The following is an 18,089-nucleotide window of genomic DNA, read 5'->3' as shown; positions in this document are numbered from 1 at the left end:
ATTCTGGTCATAGTTCCTATTGATCCAAAAACACACTCCAAAAATTCAGAAAATCCAAAAATACCAATGATGCTTAAACACAAGCAGTCCAACTGTGCAGAAAATTTCTTTAATTCTGGTACCTCAGCCTTCGCCTTCTCATGGAATACATTATAATTCAAACACCCCTTTTATAACACATCTTCAAAACATTTGCATAGGTAATTGACTCAATAAAACAATTAAACATTTTCAGTCTATTTTTAACCAAACCTTACTTTTACCAATGATATTTTTTCATGTGAAGTTTTCAACTTCACCTTTAAAATTTCATACTTCACCTCATGTATAAAATATGTATTGTGTATTAAATATACTAATATAACATTTTATAATTTATCTTCCATGACAAGCACTTTTACATTTTTAATACAAAAAATATATATGATGATGTGATAGTTATATTTAATACACTCCAAACTATTATACATTTAATATGTTTAAACATAACACAAATATTACCTTATGTAATTTTTACACTTCCAAATTCATCCCATTTGGAAAAAGAGTATTGTAATTTAAGATGAATCTAGACTCCATTTCCAATAATTTATTGTGAAAACATGCATTATTCTCACCAAAAACATTTGGTTTCCCCAAAACACAAAAAATAAACCCTTCAGGAACCCCTTTGTGCTGTTCCCAAAAGTGCTTGGCCACCGGACTATCTAATCTTTTGTGACTGATGTCCCCCAAGTGCTCCAGAATTCTAAGTTTAACTTTCCTACTAGTTTGTCCAATATACCATTTCTGTTTTGCACAACCACAACCTGTGATATAAACCACCCCCGATGAATTACAATCAAAATATTCCAGAGCATTGTAACATACATTGTTGATTTTGGTTCCATCAAGACTTCTGACCCTAGCACACACCTTGCAATTACCACAGCGGTAAGTTCCTTTCTTAATATTACTCATCAATTTACTTCTAATGTTTAGTATTTCCTTTAAATTTGGATATCTGCCATAAGAAAAAGTGACCGTTGTTGGAAATAACTTACCCACCTTATCTCCAGTAACAATGGGCCATAATTTTGATACTGTCTCTCTTAAAATACAGGAAAATTGAGAATATTTGGTAACAAAAAATATTTTTTCCCTTTGTCCTTCATCCCCAACATTTCCCATCTGGCCATTTGGACATTTCTTGATGTAAAAGTATCTCTTCCTGTCTAACTTCCTTAAACCCAAATCCTGCTCTACATGTGCCCTAGCTGACTTGATTGTCCTCCTAGAATAACTCCTTTCAATAAGCTTTGTCTCAATTTTATCAAACTCCACCCCAATCCTTCCAAGTTCAGAAGTATTGGACCCTATACGTTTAAATTCTGCCAATGGAAGGGAATCTATAAGACAATCACTATGCATGCTAGATGCGTGCAAAAAATTATCCGCTGCTGTAACTTTGTAAAAGGATTTGTATTGTACCCTATTGTCAGACCCAACATACAACTCAATGTCCAAATACTGGATATTCTTTCTACCTACTACATGTGTAAAATCCAAACCACATGGGTTGCCCCTCATCTCCAAAACAAATTTCTCAAACTCACTAGGGTCACCCCTACATAAAAATAAGAGATCATCGATGAATCTCTTATATTTCACCACCTTATTCTTAAAAAAGCTCTTTGAATAAATAAATGAATTCTCAAAATGGGCCATGAATAGAATAGCATATGAGGGCGCATATGGTGCCCCCATTGCAGTGCCCTCGTTTTGTAAGAAAAACCTACCCTCAAATACAAAACAGTTGTGTGCTAGACAGAATTGGTTGGACACAGTTGGACTGCTTGTGTTTAAGCATCATGGGTATTTTTGGCATAGTTCCTATTGCCTCATAACATTCTCTTAATATTTTTCTTGTTTTTGTATCTAAAATTTTTCTGCATACCTACTATATTACTAACCCTACTATCTGTTATGAGAATTTGTCAGTGTCTACTGATAATCTCTCTAATATATTTATTGTTATTGCTGTAATAGATGAAGTACTTCAAATGCTGTTTCTCCGATTTAGTGGACTTTGACACCCCATCCCTATTACTAGAGTAAAAAGGATGAAACTTGCCCTCTCACTATATTGGGATTGTAGTGAGAGGGCAAGCCATTTAAGCATCCAGACTTAATGCCACAGATAAAAAAATCTGAGGACGAATTAAAGGAGCTCAGCCACCAATTTACATCTAGAGGTTATAAACAATCCTACATCAGTCCTATTTAATAAGTTAAATCAGCTGGAGACTACTTTTTCATTTTTACTTTTGGAACCTTGATCCCACATGGATTAAATCAGGAGGTGTTAAATTTTTTAAGAAATTTCCTTTGTGTGTGTGTGTGTGTGTGTGTGTGTGTGTGTGTGTGTGTGTGTGTGTGTGTGTGTGTGTGTGTGTGTGTGTGTGTATGTGTGTATATGTATATATATATATATATATATATATATATATATATATATATATATATATATATATATATATATATATATATATATATATATATATATATATATATATATATATATATATATATATATATATATATATATGTATATATATATATATATATATATATATGTATACATATATATATATATATATATATATATATATATATATATATAGATATACATATATATATATATATATATATATGTATACATATATATACATATATACATATATATATATAATGTGTGTATCTATCATACGAGTACACAAATTATGAGAAGGTGGTGGTGTATTTTCTATGTAAACTTGGTTGAATTTTTTTTATGATGATGCTGCAAAATTCATTGTAATTTTGTTATTTTGCTGTTGCTGAAGTTCTGTGGGAAATGCAGTAGTTTTTCATGACTAAGGGATGTGTTTATGTATAATGTGCACTGGTCAATTTAAGACTGGGATGTATAGACAAATTTTGAAACAGTTGTTTATTTAGTATATTTAAGCTTTAGAATTTGATATGTTGATATCCATTGAAGGCAAAATACCGAGGTAGCAGGATTAAAGCTGTTTGGTATTCCAAATCTGTGTACGCCTCTTGGATTTATTAGGTTTTTGTGTTTTTTCTTTGGTTTTGATCAGTCCTATTTCGCAAGATGTAAAACCTGAAAGAGATGAAAGGTTGCAAGACGGAAGCCTTTTCTTACACAGAAAAACATCCAGGCCCGGCTAAAATTTGCAAAACAATACAATTCTCCCAAAATCATGTGGGGAAAATGTGTTGTGGTCTGATGAGACCAACGTTGAACTTTTTGGCTACAATTCCAAAATGTACATTTGGCGCAAAAACAACTCTTCACATCACTAAAAGTGCACCATCCTCACGATGAAGCATGGTGGTGGCAGTATCCTGCTTTGAGGTTGCTTTTCTTCAGCTAGAACTAGGGCTTTAGTCAAGGTGGAGGAAATTATGAACAGTTCCAAATACCAGTCAGTTTTGGCCCAAAACCTTCAGGCATCTGCTAGAAAGCTGAAGATGAAGAGGATTTTCTCCTTTCAACATAAATATGACCTCAAGCATACATCCAAATCAACAAAGAATGGCTTCACCAGAAGAAAATGTAAGTTTTGGAATGGCTCAGCCAGAGCTCAATCCTAAATCCAATAGAAAATCTGTGGGGTGACCTGAAGAGGGCTGTGCACAAGAGATGCCCTCGCATTTTGACAGATTTGGAGCACTTTGCAAAAAAGAATGGGCAAATATTGCCAAGTCAAGATGTGCCTCCTACCCAAGTTGTTTAAGGGTGTGCACACATATGCAACAGTCTTATTGTACTTTTTTTTTTTTTCTCCGAACAGATTTGTTTCTTTTTCAATTCAATTGTACAGGTTATAGGTCACATTAAGTTTTGAAATGATTTATTGTGGTCTCATTTTTTTTGTATCACAAAACATGGCATTTTACAGGGGTGTGTAAACTTTTTATATCCACTGTAGATAATGTTTGTCTAGGTTATCGTGAGTTTTAATGCCATATGTTGGTATGTAGTCACTTATATTATCTGTAAGGTGGCCTAATTTTGTCTGTAAGAATGTAGTCTAATGTTGAGTACCTCCCTGAAGTTTTGTTGATTCTATTAAGTGTGGTCGTTAATTGTGGAAGTTGAACAAGCTTATGGATTCTGTGTGGGTAGTGGAATTTGAGTTGCCAGTCTATATTTAAGTCTTCAAGTATTTTATAGTTTCATGGTTAATTTGTTGGGATATCCAATACAGGATGCTTAAAGCATTGGGTATTCCCTGGTGCTGTATAAATTGCTGTTAAACATATAATTTTCCTTTTACTGATTTTTAGGAGTGTTGTTAGAAGTTCAGCATTGTTAAATGTGGGTATTTCCTGTGGAAGCAAGGTGATAGGAAATTTTTATAGATTGCTATACTGCCTGCATGCTTGTTTCTGTTATGCCTGAGTATATTGTATCTGGGGGTGGGGGTGATCTCATTATCCTTTATTTTTTTTTAACCAGGTGTCAGTAGCTATATCAGGAGCATATGTGGCAAGGTAGACATGTATGTCGTGAATTTTATTGTAGATACTTTTTCAGGTTCAGATTTAGTAAGGTGAGTTTGGATTCTGTTTTTCTGTTGAGATGTATTAAGTAACTGGTTTATTTTTGAGATGAAAGTGATGATTTTATTAACAGTGGAACCTAGATTGGGGTGAATATATTTCTAATTTTTTTTAATTGCTATTTTACAGAGGGAAGTATGTGGCCAGTTATATTTTGGTCTTTGTTTGGTATTTGATTGTAAATTTCTAAGCTTGCCTTTGAGATATTTATTGATAAGTCAGTCGGATATGGTTTTGTTTGTAGAGAATGGGTGTTGCAGAGAAAGGCTGGATAGATGTTGATATTCTTTGAGGATTGGTTGAAGTCCTAATTATTTGAAAGACATGGATTTGATCATTTGTGATGCATGCTAGTAGGGTGAGGAGGAATAATAAACTGAGTTAAGAACATCTTATTTAATTTGGGTTTATCTTTGTTGCAAATTAGGGTTAGAAAATATTAAGAGGAGACTGGGTTAGTTGTAGAGATGTAATTTGATAGTAAAGGGAAAAGGAATTAAGACAATTTGAGAGAGAATCAGGGGTGGTAAACTAGAGTGGATGCTACTATTGGGAGTAGTTCTATCTTTTTTATTTTGGAGGGAATTAATTGTATTGGTTTGAGGAATATGTTGTGGTGATATAGAAGTACAAGTATATAGTAAGAGGGTGTGGGTGGGAATATGGGGTAGGGGTAGGGTCAGGGAGTGGAGTGAGCCTGAGTGTTAGCGAGGGTGAATGAAGCAGGTTGAAAACTTGGGGAGACCGAAGGAAAAAGTCATTGACTGAACTTAAATAGCCACACATCTTCTGAGAGAGAGAGAGAGAGAGAGAGAGAAGTAAAAGGAAATGTGCAGTTTAGAAGGCCTTTGTGCTACTAGATGAAAGTCTTTTCCTTAGGACACAATTTTGTAAGCGAATTAGTCCAATATGTTGATCTGACTAATGATGGTAATGGTAGAAAATTGCACTTACTGTTTACACAACTGTGTAATGTAAGGAGGGTTCTATGGACTTTGAAATGCAAAGTCCAAATGTTACCCAACCCCTCCCCCCAAATCAGTAAATCAATGAGAAAAAGTAAGCAAGAATGTAGGAGTGAATCTCTGGAAAAATACTGGCTCAGAACTAAAAGTGGTTACACAAGAAGAGAAATATACTTGAGGGAGACAAGTGGACTGTTAAAATCAATAAAGGGGGCACATTAAAAGAGAAAACCGATGTGACTGCTCTGGTCTATGAAAATGAAGCTATTATAGTAGACAAAGTTATTTATTTTAGGTTGCCATAATATAATGTTTATAATTTACATTGAACCCCAGTCTGTGGACTATGTTTGTCTGCAGACTTCACTGTTATATACGTATCTATTTGTTTGCAGGGACACTTTTATAGAGAAATAAAAACACACTAAAGAGACAGTTGACTGCACAAATACTAGCTCATTGCTGAAAATGGTTTACTAACTGACTCTGGCAAGGAGAAATAAGAAAGAAAGAGGGAGACCAAGGGGCAACTTCCTTGAAGGCATGCAGTTCCACTAAAGAAAGACAGGAGGATAACAAGTAATGGCAATAGGAAGACGAAAAAGAAGTGAAGAAAATATGAGAGAGAGAAATAGTTTTGAGTAAGAGCAATATGAGTAAATGCAAGTTTCTGTTATGAAGTAGAGAGTAAAAGCTGACCAGCAGGATGTCGGTTGAGGAGGGGTTACAGACTATATAAGGCTATTCCTTACAAACTAGGACACTGAAGCACTTGTCTTCAGATTAGCCACTATGCAGACTAAAATACACACACACAAGACTGAATGCCCCTAACACGTACTTAAAGCACAAGGATGGTGGTACACAGTTTGTCTTAAATAAATAAATGGTGGGTGGATTGAGTTGACTCAGACTGCCTATTGAATGAGCTTGCTGTGTGTGTGCTTTAGGGATTTTTTGAGTGAACCCTGTAACTCCCTTTCCCCCCTGCTACAGGGAGAGGGTGGGAAGGAAGGAAAGCACTCGTCAGTAGCCTCTGCTTATCTGCCCTTAAACTCACCACTGAACTCTTGTTTTCAGGGCAAACAGTTCCTTAAAGGCATCCTTTATATCAGGCCCCCAGGAAATCTTATTCCTAGAACCCTGCTGGGACCTTAATTTTGTCTTTGAAAAAATGTATCTTTTTGAGCTCACCTCTTCTCTACAGCATTGCATCTGGAAGATTGTTTTGTTGGTGAGTTTCTGAACTTCAGGCTCTGATGGAAATTCTTCCTTTTTTTTGATTTTTCAGAAGGACAGGGTGTCTCTGCATATTAATTCTCCTTGTATGCCCAATGTTGTCAGTGAGTTGTCCCTTAATCAGGCTATCCAGCTTCCTTCCATCTGGGTGATCTAGTGAGAAGGTTCTTCACACCTTGGATCTACATAAACAGCTCAGGTAGAGGCTCTCCACAAATATGAGCAGCTTTTTGTTTATTTTCATACCAGGATAAAGGGTTTGGTGATTTCTGTGCAAAGTATCTTCTCCTGAAATTCTAAAGCCATTTAGTTTTGTTATTCTTTTCATGGAAAACAGCTTTATGCTTCAGTTCAAGCCCATTCTACAAGGACAGTGTATTCTGGAGCTTTCTTCAAGGGTTTGGATACTACATCCATCCTTGAACCTGTCACTTTGTCCTCAAACATTAAAAGCTGGATGTCATTTCCAGATACAAGGCCGCATTGCCAGGGCTGTTCATCATGGGTTTGTGGAGGGCTTCTCTGTGCCTTCTTTCTCCCACCCCTTTTCAGTAGCTTTGGTAATCTCCTACATGTTATGAATACTGCACCAGTGAAAAGAAGGGCATAATACAGCTGTGTAAAACCTTACCATATCAGTAGGTGTTTTTTTTTTTTCATCGTTGCAGTGTTCAGTCCCTTCCTTCTGCTCTCTTTACTCCTTTTTTTTTTTTTTTTTTCTGTTGGAAACTCTTTACTGACTGAGGTGCCTTTGACTTTTTTTCTGTTTCTTTTTCCCTGCGGATGTGCATGTTCTCCTTTCTACTGGAGTTGCTGTAGTTCTTCTGGGGCACTTCACTTCTGAGTATGGAGCATATGTAGTCACCTGTATGCCTGCATGGGGAGCATATGCCAGACATATGATCCTAGGAGGATGTAAAGGCTTTGGTATATTGGCCAGATATTAGGCATGGGTGGCAGGACATCCCACATGTTTATGAATACTGTAGCAGTGAAAATGACAACTGCTGTTCTTGTAAGATTTTACATGTCTGTAATTTCTCTGTCTAGTAATGATTATTGTTAGAAATATTAGTATAAAAAATGTACTCTTCCTTACTGTATGCATCTGTAAATTTAATGTTTGCAAGTTTTTTTTTGTGACGCTTTTCTCCTTGGACCTTCAATAAAAGGGGTCTTGCTCACTGCTGGACTATCCCAGTAAACGAATGGTAATAAGTGGATAAATAAATGTTGTGCAGCTTTGGCATGGTACATTATTTACATTGAGCTACTAGATAAAAGATTTCATGTTTTGCTGGCACTGTTTGGGTAGAAGGCAGTAATATACACTTAGTCTTCACTGTGTAACACATACCTTTCTGATGAAGTTTCTCTTCCACATACTATGTAGTCCTGCCAGGTCAAAAGTGTGCCCAGTCGTGTTTGAGGTAATGAATTGTGTGAAGTAAGTGTGCCCAGTCATGTTGAGAATGAATTGTGTGAAATGTGTGCCCAATCATGTTTGGAGAAAATGGATTGTGTGAAATACTCTGTGGCTGATTAGTGTTGTTGCCAGTGCCACAGACCTGTCAATCTCTTACTGCAAGAAATGTGGACAAAACCTAAAATAATGGAGAACAAAGACCTCAAAATAGGGATAGATTTTAAGTATTGCTCTTGTAAATGTAGAAAGTTGCTAGAATAGCAGGTCTTGCATGCATTTTCAGAAACATATGTCTGAAACTCAAATGTAAGTCATTATTTAGTTCGATTTGCATTAATTTTCCAGAAAACCACACATTTTATGAGGAAAAAGGCCAAAAATATGAGGCAAAAATCTGGACAGTTGAGCAGTATATCCAGTCCTTCCCTGCTCTTCATACCTTGCACTATAACACCTTAAATGCAGAAATCTCTTTCATTGTAAGAATTTGGATTTATTTGTTTAGTTGCTCTTAAGAAATGTGTCTGAGGTTTGCAAGACGTTTTTAAAGGGCTTTGAACAGTGCAGCTTGAGCAGTAGTGCAGATGCAGCTGTATAATAAATAAATGTAATATTAGTAGAATATTTTTAAATGTTTAAACAATATGCAATATAATTAATTTTTTTTCAGTTTGTGCCCCCAGCAGTAGCGTACTGTCCAGAAAGGTGGATGGCTGCACAGTGCAGTGTTTAACCGTACCAAGAGAGACATTATTGTGGTAAACTGAAACACTTTTCAGTGTAGTCTTTCCCTTTATATCATTTTGCAAAGCTCTTAAGATAGGTTTTTATGGCTTGGTTTTTGACTTCATAGTGCATTATTGTTTTTGAGAAAGAGTACCAGCACAGAAACAGTCCACGTTTCCACTGGTGTGGTGTGGTTGGCCCACTTGGACATGCATGCATCCGGTTATCAATGGAGCAAACTGTAAAAATACACAATACGAGAGTCATACATTTCTCAAAAATCTATGCACAATTATGCACCCTACTTTTATAATGTGACATTGATGCTGTTCATACATGCTGTCAAAACAGAATTTAGTGATTGTGAATTATGCTATACCAACACTATGAAGAATATATTGTTCAGTAACAAGTTTGCCAAGTGGCCAGAAGTTCAAAGAACCAATGTGTTGCTCCAGATGTTGCAATGCCACAGCTTTCAGTTGCCTTGGTGATAGTAGTACTAGAATTAACAGTTCGTCTGTTCTGTTCTTATAACTATGTCTTGTATGGAAAATGACAAGTGGGGAATAATAATAAAAACAACCTTGGAAAGTAGGAGTAATATATTTTGTGGAGTTTAAATTGGTAAGAACTGCTCAACTGAATCAGTCATTTCATAACAGGTCAGGCTTGTGCTAAAATGTTCTACCCCTTCAAATCAGAAAGATGGGGGCTTTGTAGAAGGATTTGGGCAACTGGTTGAGAATCTAGAGTTTGGATGTGACATTACCTAAAGCTATGACATTTGGCAGATTTACCTTGGTTATTTACTGTAAATAAACGTACTCCAGTTCCTATTGGCACTGTACTAGCTGTGTCACCCTTCACATCAGAAAAGGGGAACAGTGAAAGGACAAATGGTGTGGGTGTCTAGTGAGGATGGGTGATAAGGTGTTTGAGAAGGAGCTTGACTTTTTATTTTCATAGTTTAGTGATAGACGATATCCACAAGGTTTATTACAAGATGTAAAGAGATTTTGAAAGGAAGACTGGATAGATTTGCCCCTATTTTGAATGCAACATTAGAAAACAGGGGTGGTAATGAGGGTTCTGTTTTTGTGTTACACCAACAACAAAAAAGGCATTGAAGTTTTGACAGATGCATCATTTGTAATATCCTATAGTAGTGATGTGTGTAAGTTTACTGAGTCATACAGAAACATTGGAATTTAATATTTAATTTAGACTTGAAAAGAATATTGGGAGACTGCCATCCATTGTGTTCAGTAAAGGGAAAACTTTAAAGAATTAATTCGATGGAGCCCAGATACACACCACCACAATGGGGGGATTAAACAAATGTTTAAGTGGGGATGTTGTAAACACTGTAGTTACTCATAAAGGACTATATATTGTTAAGGGATGCAAGTGTACTGTGTCTTGTTTGGGAAAGTGTAATTGAGACACCCCTGGGGTGGTTTACCTTGCTTCCCCTACAGCATGTGACACATTTTATATACGTAAACCCAACAGGAAATTGAGAGGATTGGGGAACATAGTTATGATATTAAGAAGAACGTCTACCAATGCATTGAATAGACATAGGTTACAATGTTCCGACTGTAAGAAATTTGTTATCTTTGTAATTGACAAGATTCTTGTCGGGGATGTGGAGGGGTGATGCTAATACTTTATTTGAATTCAAAGAGCTGTTCTGGGCAGTTACAATTGAATGCTATGGCCCACCCTGGTCTCAATGACAGTATGTCTATCATGAGTGTTTTAAAAATGAGAAGCAGCAAGTTCAGTTAATGTTCAGGTTGTGTATTGTGTTAATGAAACTATAGTATACATTTTTTGGGAGACTTTGTGCATACTACGAAAAGATTATTCACATATGAATTAGTAGAACTGAACATTTATATGACAACATATAAAGAGTGCTAAGTTAATTTTTAAAATTTAACAATTTTAAATTAGATCTAGTGCAGTGTTTAACAAAACATAAAATGACACTTGAATGTGATTAAAGGGTTTATGTATTATAAGAAGTATATGATTTTTAGACAGTACCACTTTAAGATTTTAAGTGTTGATAGATTATTAAGGGGGGGTGGACTTGGAGTGATTTGTGTATAAATGCAGACTTTTTTTTTTTTAATGTGGTTAATAACACTAAAGGAGTCATTAACTTGATGCTTTTGTCCCTCAATATTATTAATGTGTGTGAATAAAGTATTTAACTGGTTGTGGCTTCATCTGTGTTAGCGCCTCGACTGTGTAATCTAGAGCTTATGATCCTACTTTGACATGAGGCAGCCTCTTTGAAGGCATGTTCTCTGCTCAGAGTTTAATATTATACATTGAATATTGAGTAAGTGAATAGAGACATGGGGGGGGGGGGGTAGTCCACACATGTGTCAAATGGTGTCTGCTTTGAAAGCTTGACCACAGCCTTAACCACCTTAAATGGCATTGGACAGTAGACAGTAAATTGTCAGGTATGAAAAATATTTTTGCAAGGGGTCGAGCCCCTGCCTCATTGTGGGTACTTCAACCCTCCCCAGCTCTCCAGATTATTAACTTCAAAGATTCATTAATCAGAGTAAAGGTAGTATTACTCTTTTTACTCTGAGATAGGACTAACTCAGAAAGTTATTACATTTTATAACTGTGGGGTACGAGCAAAATGTCAAAATTGAGTTGTGCACACATCCCTGTGTAAAAGTAGTGATTAAGCATGTGTTGCTAGGGTACAGTATTCATTCGGTAAATTGGGCTGTGGGCCATTGTGTTTGGGAAGTCTGGGTGCAATAACATAGGCAACAGATATCCCAAATTGTTGCAAGTAACGTCTGTGTTTCTGTATTTTTTTAATCCGTTTACTTTCTTTTGCTTCCAGATTGTCAGTGAAAAGGGATTTGCAATCTCATGGTCTTTGTTGCAGATTCACTTTGCTATATTCTTCAGTTCATATCTTTCAGAATACTTGTATAAGCACGTATTAGGGTCCGTTTCCATTCGTTGTTCTCCAGAAGTAGTAGTTTAAAACAGTTTGCTGTTAGTTGGTATTGATGATGTCATAGTTAGCAGCATGATGAGAACGTTCTCAGCATGCATTTTCTGCCCTTGAGAAAACACATGCCTATATAACACTGGGTCCCTTTATTTAAGGATCAAGAGTTGTCTGTATTCTTGGGATTAGTTCAAGCACGTTCATTCACTCTGGTTGTAGGGCTCCATTAACATTGGGTCTGGTCTGTATTCTTGGGGTTAGATCAAACACATTCACTCTGGTTGTAGGGCTCCATTAACATTGGGTCTGGTCTGTATTCTTGGGGTTAGATCAAGCACATTCATTCACTCTGGTTGTAGGGCTCCATTAACATTGGGTCTGGTCTGTATTCTTGGGGTTAGATCAAGCACATTCATTCACTCTGGTTGTAGGGCTCCATTAACATTGGGTCTGGTCTGTATTCTTGGGTTTAGATCAAGCACATTCACTCTGGTTGCTGGGCTCTGTTAGCATTGTGTCTTGTCTGTTTTCTTGGGGTTAGATCAAGCACATTCACTTTGTTTGCAGGGCTCTGTTAACATTGGGTCTGGTCTTCCCTTCATGTTTTTTTATTTTCAAGAGGTGATGTCAAGGTGCAGCCAAGGTTTGAAATGCTCACAGTCTGGGAACAAGAGAAAATTGGTTACTGCAGGGAGAATTCTGTTCAAGCAGAATTATTAGGGAGGTGACTCTCTGGAGCCATTCTTGATTTGTGGATGTACTGGAGGAATGTAAATGTAAAGGACTGAAGTTTAAGGAGTTTCCTGAAATTTTAAAGGTATTTTGGAATGTAAAAGTATTGGTGTTTGACAGTCCACATGGAGCAGTTGAAAAAATAGTCATCAGTGAGACTGGTGCAGTTGAAAAGGGAACAAACAGGAAAGGGCATGCTTTGAGAGATACAGATACATCTGGGGAAGTTGGAGGTTAATGGGAAGAAAAGTGTACTTCATCAGGAGATTTGTGTTTTGCAACAGTGACAGCAGGTACAAGATGGTTAGATTAAGAAGTGTGACATGAACTGGCAGATTGAAGAGCTGATAGACTGTGACTTCTTACAATGTGAGTAAGAACAGGAAATAGAGGTGCTGGTAGTATTTTAAAGGGGTGCAGATAAGGACTGTTCAAACTGTTTCACATTCAATGTGCAGTAAAGGTGAGCTGTGTTCTCTTGGTTGTATGTTCTGTGTGACACAGAATTGGACAAGTGATAAGAAAGTCATGATAGAGCTGCAGAGATGATTTAAATGTCAGTCTTTGTTCAATATAATAAAGGAATTTTTTCCATTTTTCTCCAGTTATGGGTTTTTGCAAATTTGATATTCTACACTAAGGTAAGATAATTTGTCATTGAGTAAAACCACAAATCTAGGATTCCATAAAGTTCAATATAGGACCTTTTGGACAATGTTTAAACAAGTCTGTGAAAGCTGATATGATTGACTTTTCAAATCTTACTTTAAGAAAGGAGTGTGGCTCAGTCTGTCTATGTAGGTTAGGTATACCATTTTCTATAGCTGTTAGTGTTAGGATGAAAACTGTAGGTGATGACTAAGACTGTGCTTTGCTGACCTTATGGGCTGAAGTGACACCCCCCCCCCCCAAAAAAGAAAGTTAGGCTTTTGGAAAAGTCTTTATGTAGGGAACCGGTATGAATTATACTTCAATACTACATAAGCAAACTGCTAAATACTCTTATTGTTGGCCAATTAAATGTTTTTGTCTGTGTACCTTCAAATGTCTTACAGACAATCTCAAAGTAAAATAAACAAATATAAAAATCCTTAGCATTCTGACCTTGTCTGATTTACAGTCTGAAATCAACTGTAGCATAGTATTAGCTGTATAATAATGATTTATAGGTTCATAGGTTCAAAGGTTTATACTAGGCTATCTGCCCTAAGGCATTTATAAGCCTAGCCCAAATTATTGTGGCTTACGCCACCCCTTATATGAAAAAATACTGTGCCCATTAGTTTGTTGTGCCTCTGTCCAGCAGTGACCCAGAGATGATTCCCGGGGTAAACCTACGATCTCCCATCCACAGGTCTAGATTTCTCTTGAACAGAGTCAGCGAGGTGCTCTGCCTCACATGGACCGGGATTTTATTCCACAGCATAGGGAGTCTCTGAGTGATAAATCTATCCCTCCAGCACGTCCTATTTATATCCGTGCTAAGGTTTAAGTCGCTTGCTCTAGTGGTTTTGGTGGATTTGGATTTTTGAGGTGGAGCATGTCCATTAATTCCGGGTTGGACATGGCCTTGTATGTCAGGCACATGTCACCTCTGAGCAGACGGTATGCGACTGAATAGAGCTGGAGTTTCTTCAATCTGGCAGCATATGACAGATTTTGGAGTCCCTTTATCCTTTTGGTGAGGAACTTTTGGGGTCTCTCCAATTGCTGCAGATGTCGGGTGAGATACATCCCGAATGGGGCATTGTACTCGATCATTGGTCTGATAAGTGAAGAGTACAGGGGAACAATGACCTCACTAGATCTGGATGTGAATCCCTTCATGATCAGGTGGGCAATGTAGAAGGTCTTTCTAACCACTTTAGCAATGTGAGTGTCAAAAGAAAGGCCACTGTCAACCTGGGTCCCCAGATCCCTGATAACCTCTTCTGTGCTTAGTGGATTTCCACCTATATGGTAGCTTGGGGTTACCTTGTTTTTCCCGAAGGGTATGACTATACATTTTTGGCGTTTAACTTCAGGCCATGGCTCTGGCACCAGCTATCTGTTTCCGTGAGTCCCTTCTGAAGGATATCCGTGTCCGATGCACTTTCCACTATGGCGCCCAGTTTGCAGTCATCTGCAAACTTTGTCAGCCAAAGTCCTCCCATGTTGGCCTGTACTTCTGAGAAGTAGATGCCAAACAATAGGGGCCAAGGACCGAGCCCTGTGGGACACCACTTGTGACCGGCTTGGAGTCTGACACAGCGCCAGCAACTCTAACCCTGTGGGTTCTGTCCTTAAGCCAGTTTGCAACCCATCTTGTGACATATGGGTTTACATTTAAGCTGGTAAGTTTTTCTACAATACCCGAGTGGGGTATTGTGTCAAAGCCTTTGCAAGGTCAAGGTAGGCTGTATGGACTGCCTTTCCCTCATCAATGGCCTTGGTGACTATTTCAAGAAGTCGACCAAGTTCAAAAGGCATGATCTTCCCTTGACAAAGCCAAACTGGGTCGGGTCCAATGTCTGCAAGTCCCTATATCTTTGTTTATGAGCTCCATTATGATCCTCTCCATAGCTTTGCAGACTAGACTTGTTAAGCTTATGGGGCGGTAATTACCAGGGTCCGTGAGGCGCCACCTTTGTGGAGTGGGACCACAGTTGCCGTCGCCACTCCTTGGGCACGTATCCTGTGGTAAGGCTGAGATTAAACAGCTGCCTTATGTGCGGGTTTAATTCCTCATTTAGCTCGTGTAGCACACAGCCGGGGACACCATCCGGTCCCATTGATGCTGTGTTTTTAGCTTTAGAGAGAGCAGCTTTCACCTGCGCATTTGAGATGTCCGGGAGGCTACACTCGGCTGGGATAGTTATCTCTCCTTTAGGGGAGAGGGGTGAAGTTTGCACTGAACCTGTCTGCCAGTATGTTGGCAATGTCTGTGGGTTCAGTGATTTTTGTATCATTTTGGACTAATTCTGAGCATATCTGTGAGTTTCCACCCAGGTTCCTAACATAGCTGAAAAAGGCCTTATGATTGTCCTTTGAATCCATGGCAATTTTTCTCTCAAAATTGGCCTTAGTTGATTTTATGAGTGCTCGTATTTTTTACTAATAATGATCAGGGGTGACTTCCCTTTTATGGATTTTGTTCTATCATGTAATAGCTTTCTCCTCTTATTGTAAAGTTTGTTAATGGCTGGGGTCCACCAGACTGGACGTTTGCCCTTTGTGGAAAGAGTCTTGGTTTTATTTGGGATTGCCTGATCCATGCAGTCCTGGAGGTGTTCATAGAAGGCATTTGTAAGGGCTTCGCAGCTTGGGTTGTGGTTTCCTCTGACTCAGGGGCCTTGAAGGATACCACACCAGTCTTGAGTAGTGTGAAGTTTGCTTTAGAGAAGTTCTTCACTATGGTCTTTTTGTTTGGGGTGGGGGGGATGTGGATTTCCAGTGAGATTAGTTTATGATCAGATCTCACCAATGAGGGATATACTTCGGTGTGGAGCATTTTGTCCCCATGTTTGTGACAATGAGATCTAGTATATTTTGTCCTCTCGTGGGAACAGTAACTAGCTGTTCCATGGCATTTGAATTTATGAACTCCAGGAACCGTTGGGCTAGAATGTTAGGGCTTGAGTAATGTTCCCAGTCTATATTCGGGTAGTTGAAGTCACCCAATATGATGGTGTTTGGAGATACATTTATACCCTCCAGTGTCTTCAGGAAGGCTGTGTGGGGTTCCTGAGTTTGAGAGGGTGGCCTGTAGCATGCTACAATTTGTAGAGCAGTTTTGCCTATGGTTAGTTGCACCTGGATGGTTTCCGAAGCTTCATGCGTTGCCACCAACCTGGAGGTGTGAGTATCCTTTATGAATATGGATACACCCGCTGCTTTTGTGGAGTGGTCCGGGTTTTGGGGCGGGAAGGGATGATATGAGGTAAAACCTAATAGTGCCGGGTGCTCTCAGGAGCCTTGAACCAGGTTTCAGTTACAGCACAGACATCGATGTTCTCCATACTGAGAAGGGCCTCGAGTGCGTGCATTTTGAGATTTAGACTTCTGGCATTGAGCAGCATTACCCTCAATTTCTTCCCATTTTTGTTTTCTAGGGTGGTAGGTTTAGAATTTGAGCCTTGCCTAAAAAGGCACTATGGGGTGGCAAGAGCCTTAGCCAATATCCGGAATCCCAGGGTGACAGGTGCAAGCCGTCCCTTGAGCAGCGTGGCTTGTCAAGCATGTCATCCCAGGCAGACAGACACTGGATCCCCGTTGAATGACACCAGACATTAAGCCAATTGTTAAAGCTGATCATCTTGTCTCTATATTGTGGCATCATTCTTGGTGAAGGAAGGATACTGCTCAGGGTTAGGGTCATACCTGCCTGGGCTACATAATCAGAGAGCTCCTCTATGTCTCTTTTCATGTAGTCCAGGGAGGTGCGTCTCAGGTCGTTCACACCAGCATGGACAATGACTGTGTCATATTTGTACTTGCCGTGGAGTGACCCGAGTGCTTGTGTTATGTGGCGGATTCTAGCGCCCGATAGGCAGCTTACTGTGACCCTCTCCTTGTTCAGCCTGGTGAGTGGGACGTCAGTGTGTCTGACTATGGAGTCACCTATGACAAGTATGTTTGGTGTTGTATTTGGCCTTAAGGGCTGTGACTGCTTTGCACACTGCTTTTGTGGTTTATGTGTTGCTTGTGGGGTGTCTTGAGGTAGCAGTTGTTTGGGTGTCTGCTTTGGAGGCCTCTGCTGTTTAGGTAAATTTTACTCAGAGCCTCCGAGTATGTCTTTGTGTGTTTATGTGTTTGATTCAGTGGAGTGGTAGCATTATGTGAGGCTGGTTTTGTGGTGTGTGTAGTTGCCTTCTCCTCCTGTCTGGTCTTGCCAGTCCTGAGTTGAGAGAGCTCAGCCTCCAGTTTGGCTAAATAGCTGCATCTCTCGCAAGTATTTGTGTTATGTGGGAGGAGGAGAGGGTTGTCTGTGTACATGAGGCAGTTATAACATTGCCTCAAGATTCCCAGATTCACCAGCTGGACCGGAGAGGAGATTGACAACTGACCTTTGGACATGCTAGAATAATATTGGGAAATCCTTAATTGAAAACAAGGGCCAGTGGGGAGTGAGGGTGTAGTGCTTTTAATTTTTAGTGCTGACTTATATAATTGCTTTAGTGAGCAAGTGCCAGGTAACTTGAGTGCAATGTGTTACAAGTAACTAAATGCAAAACGACAAACAGTAACTTTCTTTCAAGTGAAACAAGGAAATAAGTACAGTAAGCAATGCAGATATCACTAGTGATCCACAGAAGCTGAGAAGTTGCGTATTAGGTGGAATTAGCTTCCAGGGAAATAACAAGCAAACAAACAACAAGCATATAAACAAAGCTAGATTCAGTAGGCCTGG

The sequence above is a fragment of the Protopterus annectens genome, chromosome 6.part1 (assembly GCF_019279795.1).
Source record: "Protopterus annectens isolate FY-2018-M chromosome 6.part1, PAN1.0, whole genome shotgun sequence".
Classification (NCBI taxonomy): Eukaryota; Metazoa; Chordata; order Ceratodontiformes; family Protopteridae; genus Protopterus; species Protopterus annectens.
The sequence above is the reverse complement of the archived record's forward strand: the minus strand, read 5'-3'. Positions refer to the sequence as shown.